Below are 11,867 nucleotides of genomic sequence, written 5' to 3'. Positions count from 1 at the left end.
TATGTGGCGGTTCTCTACACCAGCATTCGACCGTAAGGTGATTGCGGTGGCTCTGACGCTGTGGTTGGTGTACATTTTGGAGAGTTTTGCTTCGTCACTGATGCTTTTCATCATCTCGTCGAGTTTGTTGCCACCAATTGGTCGGGCGTCGAACCAGACTATATCGTCATAGTTCCACTTAGAATTCTTTCTCGGATACTGAAAGAAAGCATCGCACTGAGGATTGAGTTAGGCCATGTAAAACTTCAAAGCTTTGTATCCGTCGTTCTCTTCAGGTGTTTCAAACATTCTTGACAATTTGTCGTTGCTGGATACATCAGTCACTCCTCCGGGATCGTTTTCTGTCGCTTTATCAGCGCCATTGTGACAAATCTTCCCGACGCATCAACTTCAAACTTGAAGCTCGTTTTCTTCAGCTGCCTCTGACCTTCTCTTCCTCTCCGGCAAAAGAATAAAATAACGTGAAACACTACATTGAGGAGGAGGGTGAGTGGATTACTCAGTGCAATGGCTGGCGATGCTCTCAACTTCATCAAGTCTTCGCTCTCTATGGCTGGCTTATGGGTGACATTTTCCTTGCCCTGGCTCTTCAAACGGACTATCTGAGCGTTTATCATTTCATTTAATCGTTTAAATCGAGGATCTGAACTCAGTTTGAGCCCTCTGCTTAGGGGTGGTGCATTCAGGTATCTCTCAATAGAGTGCCTGAAACCAAAGAGAGAGGATTTGCTATAGGATTCCCCGGACTTGTTCCTCGCCTCGGCATAGAACCTGCGCAGGTTTGTGTCCAGTTGTCCTACCGTCATGTTTTCCATTGAAGTTTGTTTTGTTTCTCGTTACACCAAGCTAAAATAAAAAAAAATTTTCTTAGAGTTTAAAAAGAAACCGTTTGAAAGTTGTTTTCATGAAGGAAAACCAGACAGAAAGACTGTTATTGCTACATCTGTAATTTGATGTAATTAAATGTGTTAATCCTTTCGCAAACAATTTTTCCGTGAGTTTTACTATTCCCGAGAACAACTGTAAATATATATTTAACAATTTTAAAACGGAAAAATTTAAGCTTGCCTTTGAAGGTTGAAACAGACCAGTTTGTCATTTGTTTGGTTTTACCAGAGTGTCTTTCTGTCAAAATTTGTTGCATTTTACCCTCGAACAGTAAAGCGAATCGTGACGGCGCTGATGCCGAGTCTCCTTTTCCGTTGTTTTTCTTTTTTTCTGCCACATTTAAGAACTCTAACCCAAGGGAAAAGGTCGGAAAATTGTCTTCGTTTTGGGACTGGTGGGCCGAGTCTCTGTTTGTATACATTATTGCCGCAAAATATATTATTTTTCTCCGCGCTAACAATGGCCGCTCGCGCGAAAAAAAAAATATTCTGGCGAAGCGATTTGCTCACGCTATCAGCGTGCGCTATCGGGATTTTGACCACGCTTACGTGTAATGAATTGGATTGCGCGGCTCTGCTAACTATGTTCTAAAATTAACTAGGCACGGCTAGTTTACATCGGCTTTAGTGTGTCATCTCTTGCACATCGATTTTATTATTTTCTGTTCATGTCATATTTTAGATATTTCATAATTTCCACGGTGAGCTTTTACTTATCAATTACGTGATTACGTATTTCATACATTGCTAATTTTGAGGGCCTCACTGAAAACCGCTATGGCGAACTGGGCTCCCTCTTTAAATATTTTTTAATCATAACTATAATGATGTACACCCCGAGTATATACCGTCGTTAAACCATTATAACCGGCGGTCAGAACAATCAGTGCAAGTGTGGTGTGATCAAAATGTTTCTCGTCCCGGTGAAAGCAGGCTAGCGATGCTTTTAATGAAGTTTTGGACAACTTTGATGAGCAGTGAAACAGTTTGCTGAAGAACAAGGCACGAATAATTTCAAGAAGAACGCTTATATGAGGTGAGTAAACTTATACCAATGATCTTAGCCAGACCCGACGATAAACGTTTCTAAGCCCAAGCAATTATTTAAAATTATCTTTACTGTCAAATAGTGATACAGTGCGTCTCGTGTATTTCAATTATCGCGTAGATACATGGAGAAAAACAGCCTCGTAACCCTGTCACCGGATCAGTTCCGAGGCTTGTCCAAATTGAAAGACGAGCTCAGTAAGTAAACCCAACAATTTTATTTGAACGAGATGGCGAATTGAAACTATACCTAACTGCACCAGTAAAAATTCTTGACCTTTCGCGAGATATCTGATCATCTGTAATTCGGCAAAGTTCATTAGCGGCTGTCGTATTATTTGGTTAATTTAAATTTTCTGTTAGGGGATGTGGGATTGCGAAAAAAATAAAGAACATATACTTGAGGAATAAGTAATTCTAAATTATAAGTTAAATTGTATCTGTGGCGTGACACAAAAAGTGAGCAGACTTATTCCTTCACCCTTGTTCTACATACGGTTTCGTTGAATTACTCAAACTAGTGTGCCTTGGCTGGTTTAGATTCAGACACCTTAAGCTTGGAAGTTACCAGAGTCACGTATGACATTGCTCGAGTTTGAAGTTGCTATTACATCCAAGATAGCAACTGCCAACTCTGATCTCATTGGCATGATGTCACCTGACAGAAAAAAAAAAGACAATTATTAAAAGGACGTAGCGATTCTTTCCCATATATAAATCAGCGCGTACTCATACTCGGATGAAGCGAGGCAACCGTTAACTGCCATTACCTAATTTTTTAAGTAGTCCCAAGCAGTGAGGTATTTTTTATCTCCTTTTTGGTGTCACATAATTTATAAAGATATTTTTTTATAATAAGACGCGGAAGAGTTGATAAAGCTATTAGAAGTTTTTTTTGCAATGGAAGCTTGCTTCTAGAGTTTTCTGTACTTTAAGTAATAATGATCCGTCTTCTTTGTCGTTCAAGGGCTGTTTATAAGAACAATATTCAGTACCTACAGCGTGGAGTTTTTAAAGACTTAACAAACATGCAGCTCATGTAAGTCTCTGTTTCTCATTAGCATTTTTAATGGACGCTAATGAAGCACTGCAAAACTGGGGTCTTGTGAGAGTGCAGTCGTCGGCATGTTCTGCATCTCCTTCATTTGAGTAGGTTGTGTCAAAAGTTACACACGAGTGACCATGATTGATAGCAAATGACCATGAGTGAACATTAACAACCAAGGGTGACCAAGAAGTGATATGTTTGGCTGACATCATAATCTCATTATCATCAGGTGACTTCATCCAAAAGCTTCTGATTTCAACGTAGATAAACCACTCACGGAGACTGAAATATGCAAACAATGTATCACTTCCTTCATTGAAAGCGTAGTTCCCAGAGCTACTTCGCTGTCAAAAACTGTTGCCCAATTAGTCCGTTTCCGTCCAGAATCCCGGCAGACAGAAGAAATTAAGTTAGGGAAATGAATGGGAAGAAAACGAGCGATAAATACAAAAAAAAATACCTTAAAATAGAAAATAAAAGATAAAAACAAAACAAACGAAAAAAAAAGCAAAGGTGCAAAGTTGACAGAGAAGGCTCTTCTCTTCGTCACGGTGACGAGTGATTGAAACCGGATAAAAGGTTCGTGTGGTGGGAAGCAGGAAGATGACACCACTCCTTCCTTCCTTTAGTTACTGCTTACTGGTTACTCTTGATCACACGAGTCACTAATGGCAAGTAGTGGTCATTCGTGGTCGCTCATAGTAACTCGGAGTTACTCGTGGTTACTCGTGGTTACTCGTGGTCACTCGTGGTCACTCGTGGTCACTCGTGGCCACTCGTGGTCACCACGGTCACTTGTGGTTACTCATGGTAACTAGTGGTCAATCATGATCGTTCGGGGTTCCCTCGTGGTCATTTGTGGTCACTCGTGCTCATTCGGTGTTACTCGCGCTCTCTCACAATCACTTATATTGGTTTTTTTTTTAAATGTAACTTTATGTTCTAATGTTTGTCATTAACGAGTTACCCTTTCATTCTATCGTCGTTTACAGAAGCTTTTACTTCAAAAAAATCCGCACAGTGAGCAACGAGCAATTTAAAGATATCGCGCCAAGTATTCGATTCCTGTGAGTATGAACAAACTACTATTATTCAAGGCGTACGTGTGATTAAGCTTCACCGTGAGTGAATTCCAAATTCGAAGGAGACAATGCCCATAACTCTCGGATTAGCGTCCCTTCCCCCATCTTTACAGACAAGTAATGCAGTCAGCCTAATCCGGCATGCAAGTTGAGAATTGCACTATTCGCGCTGCCCAGAGATACCTTTAAGAGTATAAAACCATAGTGGTTAAACTAAGGATGGGATTTGTATATTAATGCACCGTTATACCGTTATCACGCACAAGTTTTCAGTATAATCCTAAAACCAATCAGATCTGGCCACCGAGAGCTTTTAGGAAAACTAAATTAGGGCTTCCTTTCAATGAAAAGTCCCCTCTCAAGTAGATTACAGTTGTAATATGGCATGTATACACATTTCGAGATATTAGGCATGTTTTACGTACTCAGTAACGAATTATTCTTATTCAGATAAGTGTGACTATGTTGGGAAGGGGGTCTTGGTTACTTACTCTCTCGTCTTCTAAAATGCCCTTTTTTCCCATTACTTAGGGTCCTAACTGAATTGTTAACAACGAAATTGAGGCAACTTTGTTCATTGACAATGGTATACTATTCCGTTCCTTCATGCCCTCTAAATCCACCTTTTAAGAGCTACAAGTCAAAGGGAATTTGTTCGATTGCTCTCAAATTTTGACAGTAGCTGGTTATACATACAAGCAATAAAAAATGTCTCCGAATTTTTTATCTCTAGATACTTTTTTTTCAAGAGCGATTATTTTACGATCACTCCACATTTTTTTTAATCCTATTTCAAAAATGTTCTGTAACCTGTCACTGAAATTGAATTTGGCACATCGCAGACATGTCTTTTGTAGCGCTTTGGCCCCGGTAACGGAGGAACACATTAAATTAGGGAAAAACAAAATTCGCTTTGACTTGTAACGTTCAAAAGGTGATTCGGGCGCTCGTATTTAGAAGTCGTGGAAAATTCGATAATTCAATTTTTTTCAAATTTTTTGCTATTCTCTGATAGCCAGTCCTATAAGCTCTAATTTGATATGGGGTTTAGATATCTACAGTTTGAACCGGACGCGCTACTTCGCTGGCACGCGAGACACCCCTGAAGGTGCTCGGTAACCTTAAGCCGAAACGGAGCTGCTAAATTTGCGAAGCGAGTAAGCTTCGAAATACGATACGCTAAGTTCTTCAAAAGACTGATGAAACGGAGGAACTGAGAAACGATAGAACTGTGGATCGGCGGAGCTGCGGAATATGTTGGGACGCGGAATGACCGAATACATTTTACGCATGAAAAAAAAGAGCCAAAAAAAATGGAATTGCAATAAAATAGGAAAATTATTCATAATTCACAAGCGAAGTAAAACAAGCATAGGCATGTTGGAGCCCAGGGGATTGGAAACCATGAGTCTTTCGAGCTAGCCCCTTTGTTATATTAGCATTGTTAGCATTATTATTATTATTGTTAATACTATTATTTGTTACCATTTTATTACTGGTTGAATGTCAATTGGACAGTATATTCCTGAATCATCTTACTCTTGTGGAACAGGGTAGTCATCATTATGTGGGATGCGGCAGGTTTTCTGTTTAGCCTGTGAGACAAATATTCTCCAACTCTACGTGATAGCGTCTAGCTTTTTTTAATGCTATTAGAATTTTGCTTCACCAGTGGCCACATACAGTCTTTGACTGTTTTTTTTTGTTCTTGATGCCTTGCATCTTGGTACGACGTATTCTGAGTCTTAAATTCCAGCAATTCTTGGGCTATTTGATGGAAAAGTGTGGACGAAATCAAAACAATGAAGGTACGTTTATTGAAAACCATGTTTTTGGGAAATAAGGATTATCATTTTGTCGTGCATTGAAGACGCGGTTTCTCAAAACAAACCTGTTCTACTGAAGTTTACGTCAAAATATACTTAACGTTGACATTAGATCAAGTAATGGTTTGTACAACCTCAGTCTTCCGAACAACCACAGGCATGAGAAATTCATTTCTCACTTTGAGGAATGCTTAGTTCTTATCAACCGAGCTGGAGGTCTGGGTGGGAGAATCTTGACCAAGGTCACCAGTACAGATCTAATTCGACCTAGCTCGGTTACTGAAGATGTTTATCATATGGCTGTGTCTAGAAAGTAACGGAATATTATATTCTTTGTACCTTTTTTCTCTAGACCGGTCTAGATGCCGGTCTAGATGGGAAAATCAAGACCGCTTTCAATATTGATTTCAGTCAATCAAATTCGTGAATTCAGTAGTTCCCAATCCTTGTGAGACACAGCCATATAATAACTAGAGGTAATTTTAATTGGTTTGATTTTCCTCGGTTGAGGGTACGTTAAGACAACCTGAAGGAAAGTCATCATCAGAGTCTTGCTGAGCGGATTTGCATATTTAAGAGTGGCCCTCTGTGATGTCAGCTTTCATTGATTCAGCTTAGCATTTGTCGTGCAAGGTTGTTTCACTAAATCTCATTAGTTCTTGAAATCTGATTAAGTTTCATTACCACGCGATAACCTTCTGGTGATTGTACCTCTGCATGATTATCTTGCATGATTAGCATGCCTTATCTTGAATGATTATCATGCCTTATGAACCAACTAACCCTTGAAGTCGGAGGCCAGGATGGGCGAAGGGAAAAAACACTTAAAATGACCGGAAATTAATAAATGGATAATTACTGAGGGATAGGGCATTATGAGAAATATTGCAGCCAGCTGAGGCCGTAGGCCTCAGCTGGCTGCAATATTTCTCATAATGCCATGTGTCGAAATAATTATCTATTATAATTATTGATCCCCATAAAGTTCAATTGTTCTGTGTCTGTGTTGGATCTTCGATTTTAGTCGCACCTATGTGTGATGATTGTGATGCTCATTGCTATTGTTCTTTGTTGTGATGAATATATCTTAGATTTTAATTGTGCCAAGGGTTGTTATTGTAGCTCGTTGTTATAGTTGTTCAAAACAATTCTAATGATGGAATTAATTCGTGCAAGGCGTGTAAGACTACTAAGTTGCATACTTTATAAGCCTGAGAATTGAGTCATTGTACTCAGTGCGAACCTGGGTTTAGAAAGAGGATGGATTCGTCGGAAGACGAAGGATTATTTATAACACAGAGCTCTACGAAGGCAGATATTTCATAAGAAATCGAAGATAATGTAGTGTAACGCTTGGACATTTCTGTCAGTGCTTTAATTCTTTATCGACTTCTAAAGGCGGCGTTTCTATTTTCTTTTTTTAAACAGAGCAAAGATTTAGAGCGCCAATTACAGGGTCAGAATGCGAGAAATTTGACAAAAGTTGGGTTTCAGACGTGTGGGCTTTGAAAGCCTATGAGGAGTGGAAGAAGCAATATTTTTAATAATTGTAACCTGCACACTGCAATATTTTTTATATTGCAGCATGCTTATTTAGCGCGTTTAATTATATTACCTCTGATGATTTCCCTGCTAACAAAAAGGACCTCCTCCGCTTTCCTCATACAGTTGTTTTGTCATCTTAAAGACTACAATCGTTGATTTGATGCAGAGAGAGAACAATAGAATTTCATGGGGATCAGTAATTATAACCCGTTAATAGCCGTCGGACGTCTCATTTAAACGACAGGGTTACCCGGTAAAGTTCAAAAGAAATACCGCTGATGTTTATGGGAGAAACTACCTTATGAACATTGCTACCTGCTATCATAGCTGTTGTTTTAATAAATACTGTCAAGAGAAAGTGCATAGGAAGTTGCACTTATTGTACAGAGCACTTTTTATTTTCTAACGTTTCACTTTTCAGTTCTAATCGATCGAGAGGCAGAGAGCGATGACAGTGATGACAGTGTTAACGAATCGAAAGATCAAAGTGAGCATGAGCAAAACGCAGAGCAGACCGATCGTGAAGAGCCTGGAAAGAGAGATGAGACTGAACAGGATGAATAACCAGAGGAATACCACGAAGGCCAATCTGAGCACAGGCAGCCCAAGCTCACTTCCAGAAAAGAGGACGTGACTCTTACCGTGTTGCGTAACGTTTTATATTTATAAAGGTTTGTATGGGATGTTATCGGTTTGCCTTAAAAGAGAGAAAAAAATGTCTTGTTTTGAAATAAAATGGGCTCACCTTAGTGCCTTGTTGTTTTCTTTGTTGATTCCGAGCGTCTCAGGCCATTTTGAAGCGTTTTCGGCGAGTTACCGCTATGTTGGTGTTCAACTGCTAAAAGAAAGACAAGGCCGGAAACCTATTTTAGAAGCGTCCGTCGCCCGAAGCGAATAATTCCGCCAAAAAATTTCCACCAGTCTCGATTCCTCCAGAAAATCAAAGCAGAGATGTTGCAGTTCCATTTTCCATTCACTCGATTCACAATTCCTCCCACAGATCTTTCACTAGCGATACTTTTATCTCCAGATCGATAGGCTTTCCAATTTCGAATTTGGCTGCTTGAAACGATCGCTGCCCGTTGGCCGATCGCACAGTATGTTGGGTAACAAAAATAAGCCCGGCGAGGGTAGCCAGCGGCCTGCAGTCCATAGCGTGAAATATCATTAACGAATGTCTGAACACAACTGTCCATTCGTGAAACTTCTGTGTACAGAGTGCCTCATAAAACAAATGACAAGATAACATACTTACATTGTTAAGCAAGGGGAATTTCGCCGCAGGTTTCGTTCATAGCTTGACACTCAGGAACGTGCACATGGCGATCGATCTCGGGTTTCCACTGAGATATTTTAATTAGTAAACACATTTGATTGTTGATTGGTCGATCAAAACAATGCGGTCTTGACAAAACCTCTCGAGGGGACCAGGGGAGCTAACGGGTTTGTTTTTGGACTGCAGGCTGCTGGCTACCCTCGCCAGGCTTATTTTTGTTACCCAACATACTGTGCGATCGGCGAACGGGCAGCGATCGTTTCAAGCAGCCAAATTCGAAATTGGAAAGCCTATCGATCTGGAGATAAAAGTATCGCTAGTGAAAGATCTGTGGGAGGAATTGTGAATCGAGTGAATGGAAAATGGAACTGCAACATCTCTGCTTTGATTTTCTGGAGGAATCGAGACTGGTGGAAATTTTTTGGCGGAATTATTCGCTTCGGGCGACGGACGCTTCTAAAATAGGTTTCCGGCCTTGTCTTTCTTTTAGCAGTTGAACACCAACATAGCGCGAACTCGCCGAAAATGCTTCAAAATGGCCTGAGATGCTCGGAATCAACAAAGAAAACAACAAGGCAATAAGGTGAGCCCATTTTATTTCAAAACAAGACATTTTTTTCTCTCTTTTAAGGCAAACCGATAACATCCCATACAAACCTTTATAAATATAAAACGTTACGCAACACGGTAAGAGTCACGTCCGCTTTTCTAGTAGTGAGCTTGGGCTGCCTGTGATCTGAGCAGAAAAACGAACCTAAAAGAACCAGAAAAAGAATCTGAAGAAAAACATGAGGATGAAATGGAAGACGAGCCTGACAAACAAGAAGAAGAATCGGAAAACGACTGCATAGAATCCAATGGATAAGATGAAGACGACATTGAAGATGAGCCTAACAAACAAGACGAAGAACTTAAAAAGGACTACGAAGAATCTGAAAAGCAAGACGAAGATGGCATGGACGATATAGCTGGGGAAGACGAACAATTAATCGCGAGTAAGGGTATGTATACTAATCCTAGCCCCTGTTTCCTTTGAAAAAGGAAAATAAGAATTCTGATGTATTGAGATCTTTTTCATCAATTTGGAGGACTAATACTGAATAACATCTCCTCGCTATTCCTCAACCAAATTGTTTGTTTCTACAATTTCGTCACCTTTGTTACCCTGCTGAACTACATTCAGCGGTTTACTGGAATAGTGAAAGAACTTTAAGCTCATTGGGAAGGCTTGGAACTGTTTTTCTTTCCGCAAAGCGACACGGTAGCGTTCTCGGGAAGCGCTTTTGCGAGGTTTGCGTTGTTCTACGGTGCCCCACTTTATATAACAAGCTCGCTATGAATTAGTCTAAGCAGAGTGTAAGTATTTGACACAGGGCAAGTTACTGAATGTCTTCTTTTTGCCTTGTGTCATGCTATTATGCTATAGATAGACACCAAGCAGATGCTAATCTCCCAGCAGTCTTAGGGCGAGAGTCTCCAAGAGCACCGCTGGCCACGTTTGACGATGACAGTGATCTTGATCAGTTTTACGAAGCGCTGGATGATATAAAAGAAACGAGTGTGTAATCCATAACACTGTATTCACAGATGAGTGCATTCTTCGTGTAACAAATTTCATTTGAAATGGATTAAGTAGTTACCTGTATTAGTTTTCGTAAATAGTGTCAAAATACAGTTGCCATAAGGTTATCAACTCAAGACTGGCAGATACAGTGACCCATAACATTAATATCTAAGGGTTTTTTCTTGATAAGTAGTTAACCTTTGAGTTTATATCATTTATAAAATTATTTCAGATGCAGATTGAATTTCAGTTTAATTAGTGCTAAGTGTAGAAAAAGAAACAGCATATGGAGTTGTTTAATATATAGGGTCTGATTAGAACAGCAGGAAAACCTAATAGACTGATAGAGAAAAGACTATTGTCAATCCTTATTTACTTGTCATTTGTTAAAACTGGTGAGATTTTAAGTAGATGGCTGTGTTGTTTGGCAATGCTAAGCCATAAATCGTATTTATTCGATCTAACGCTTATGTCAATACCTTACTTATGAATTGTTCAATTCAACCTAAACATCTGAGACACTCAGTAGATGGCTGTGTCGTATTGTAATGCTAGGTCATGAATCATAATAATTTAATTTACTTATGATTTTTGAAATTCAATATTAATGTCTTATGATATATTTTGTAGATGGCTGTTGTGTAGCAATGCTAAGCCATACTTTGCCTTTATTCAATTTGAAGTTACCATCAATATCATACCTATTGTAAGCATGCAGTAGCAGGCTGAGCAATGATCATATTTATTCAACCTGAAGTTATCTTACTCATGATTTTGTCATAACAGTGGTAACATCTGATATGTTTAGTAGATGGCTGTGTTGTATTACAATGCTTAAAGCCATGAATCATATTTATTCAGTCTAAATTCACTAATGATGTCTTACTCAGGATTTATTTCATCACAATCGTAACTTCCGCTATGTTTAGTAGAAGTTTGTGTGGTTTAACAATGCTAGGCCTTGAGTCGTATTTATCCAATTTTAAGTGGCTATTGATATCTTACTCATGCTTTGCTAAAAAAACAATGCAAGATCTTAAGTAACTAGTAGATGGCTGCATTTCTTAACAGTGTTATGCCATAAATTTTATTTACCCCACGGCACGCATGTACTAAGTGCTCAAGTCAGATGAGGTATGTGTATCTGGCTCACATATTTATTCATTTGGATTTTTTGCTCTCTCTACTCCTGAGAAAATTTTGCAGAAGCTCGTACAAATTGAAAGAAAAAAATGTTACTGACGTAATACAAAAAGACAGGAAGACGAACATCAACTGAGTGATATATATCAGTCAAATCTGTGTTGGTAAACTGTCAACTATCCAGTGAAGTCACTGTATATTGTCAAGCATGTCTGCCTAAATAAATAAAATTTAAAAAAAAATCGTGGTTTGTTCTAGATAACTATCCATTAACCTATAAACCCATTGACCCCTAAGAGTTACTAGCATCTAGTTTCTCCTTACCCCCTCCCCCCATGTTCCTCAACTCTTTGACCCCTAAGAGTTACTAGCATCTAATTTCTCCTTACCCCCTCCCCCCATGTTCCTCAACTCTTTGACCCCTAAGAGTTACTAGCATCTAGTTTCTC

General features: G+C 39.3%; 1 long non-coding RNA gene across 1 annotated transcript; it reads left to right on the top strand.

Moving 5' to 3' along the window:
- Positions 1-9,450: 9,450 nt before the first annotated feature.
- Positions 9,451-11,653, top strand: LOC111345007 (uncharacterized). The gene is made up of 2 exons (XR_015996452.1): positions 9,451-9,712; positions 10,138-11,653. It is a non-coding gene; the product is annotated as an uncharacterized LOC111345007 (long non-coding RNA).
- Positions 11,654-11,867: the final 214 nt, after the last annotated feature.

Source organism: Stylophora pistillata, chromosome 2 (genome assembly GCF_964205215.1).
Source record: "Stylophora pistillata chromosome 2, jaStyPist1.2, whole genome shotgun sequence".
Taxonomy (NCBI): domain Eukaryota; kingdom Metazoa; phylum Cnidaria; class Anthozoa; order Scleractinia; family Pocilloporidae; genus Stylophora; species Stylophora pistillata.
Note: the sequence above shows the minus strand (reverse complement) of the source record. Positions and strands in the feature narration are given on the sequence as shown.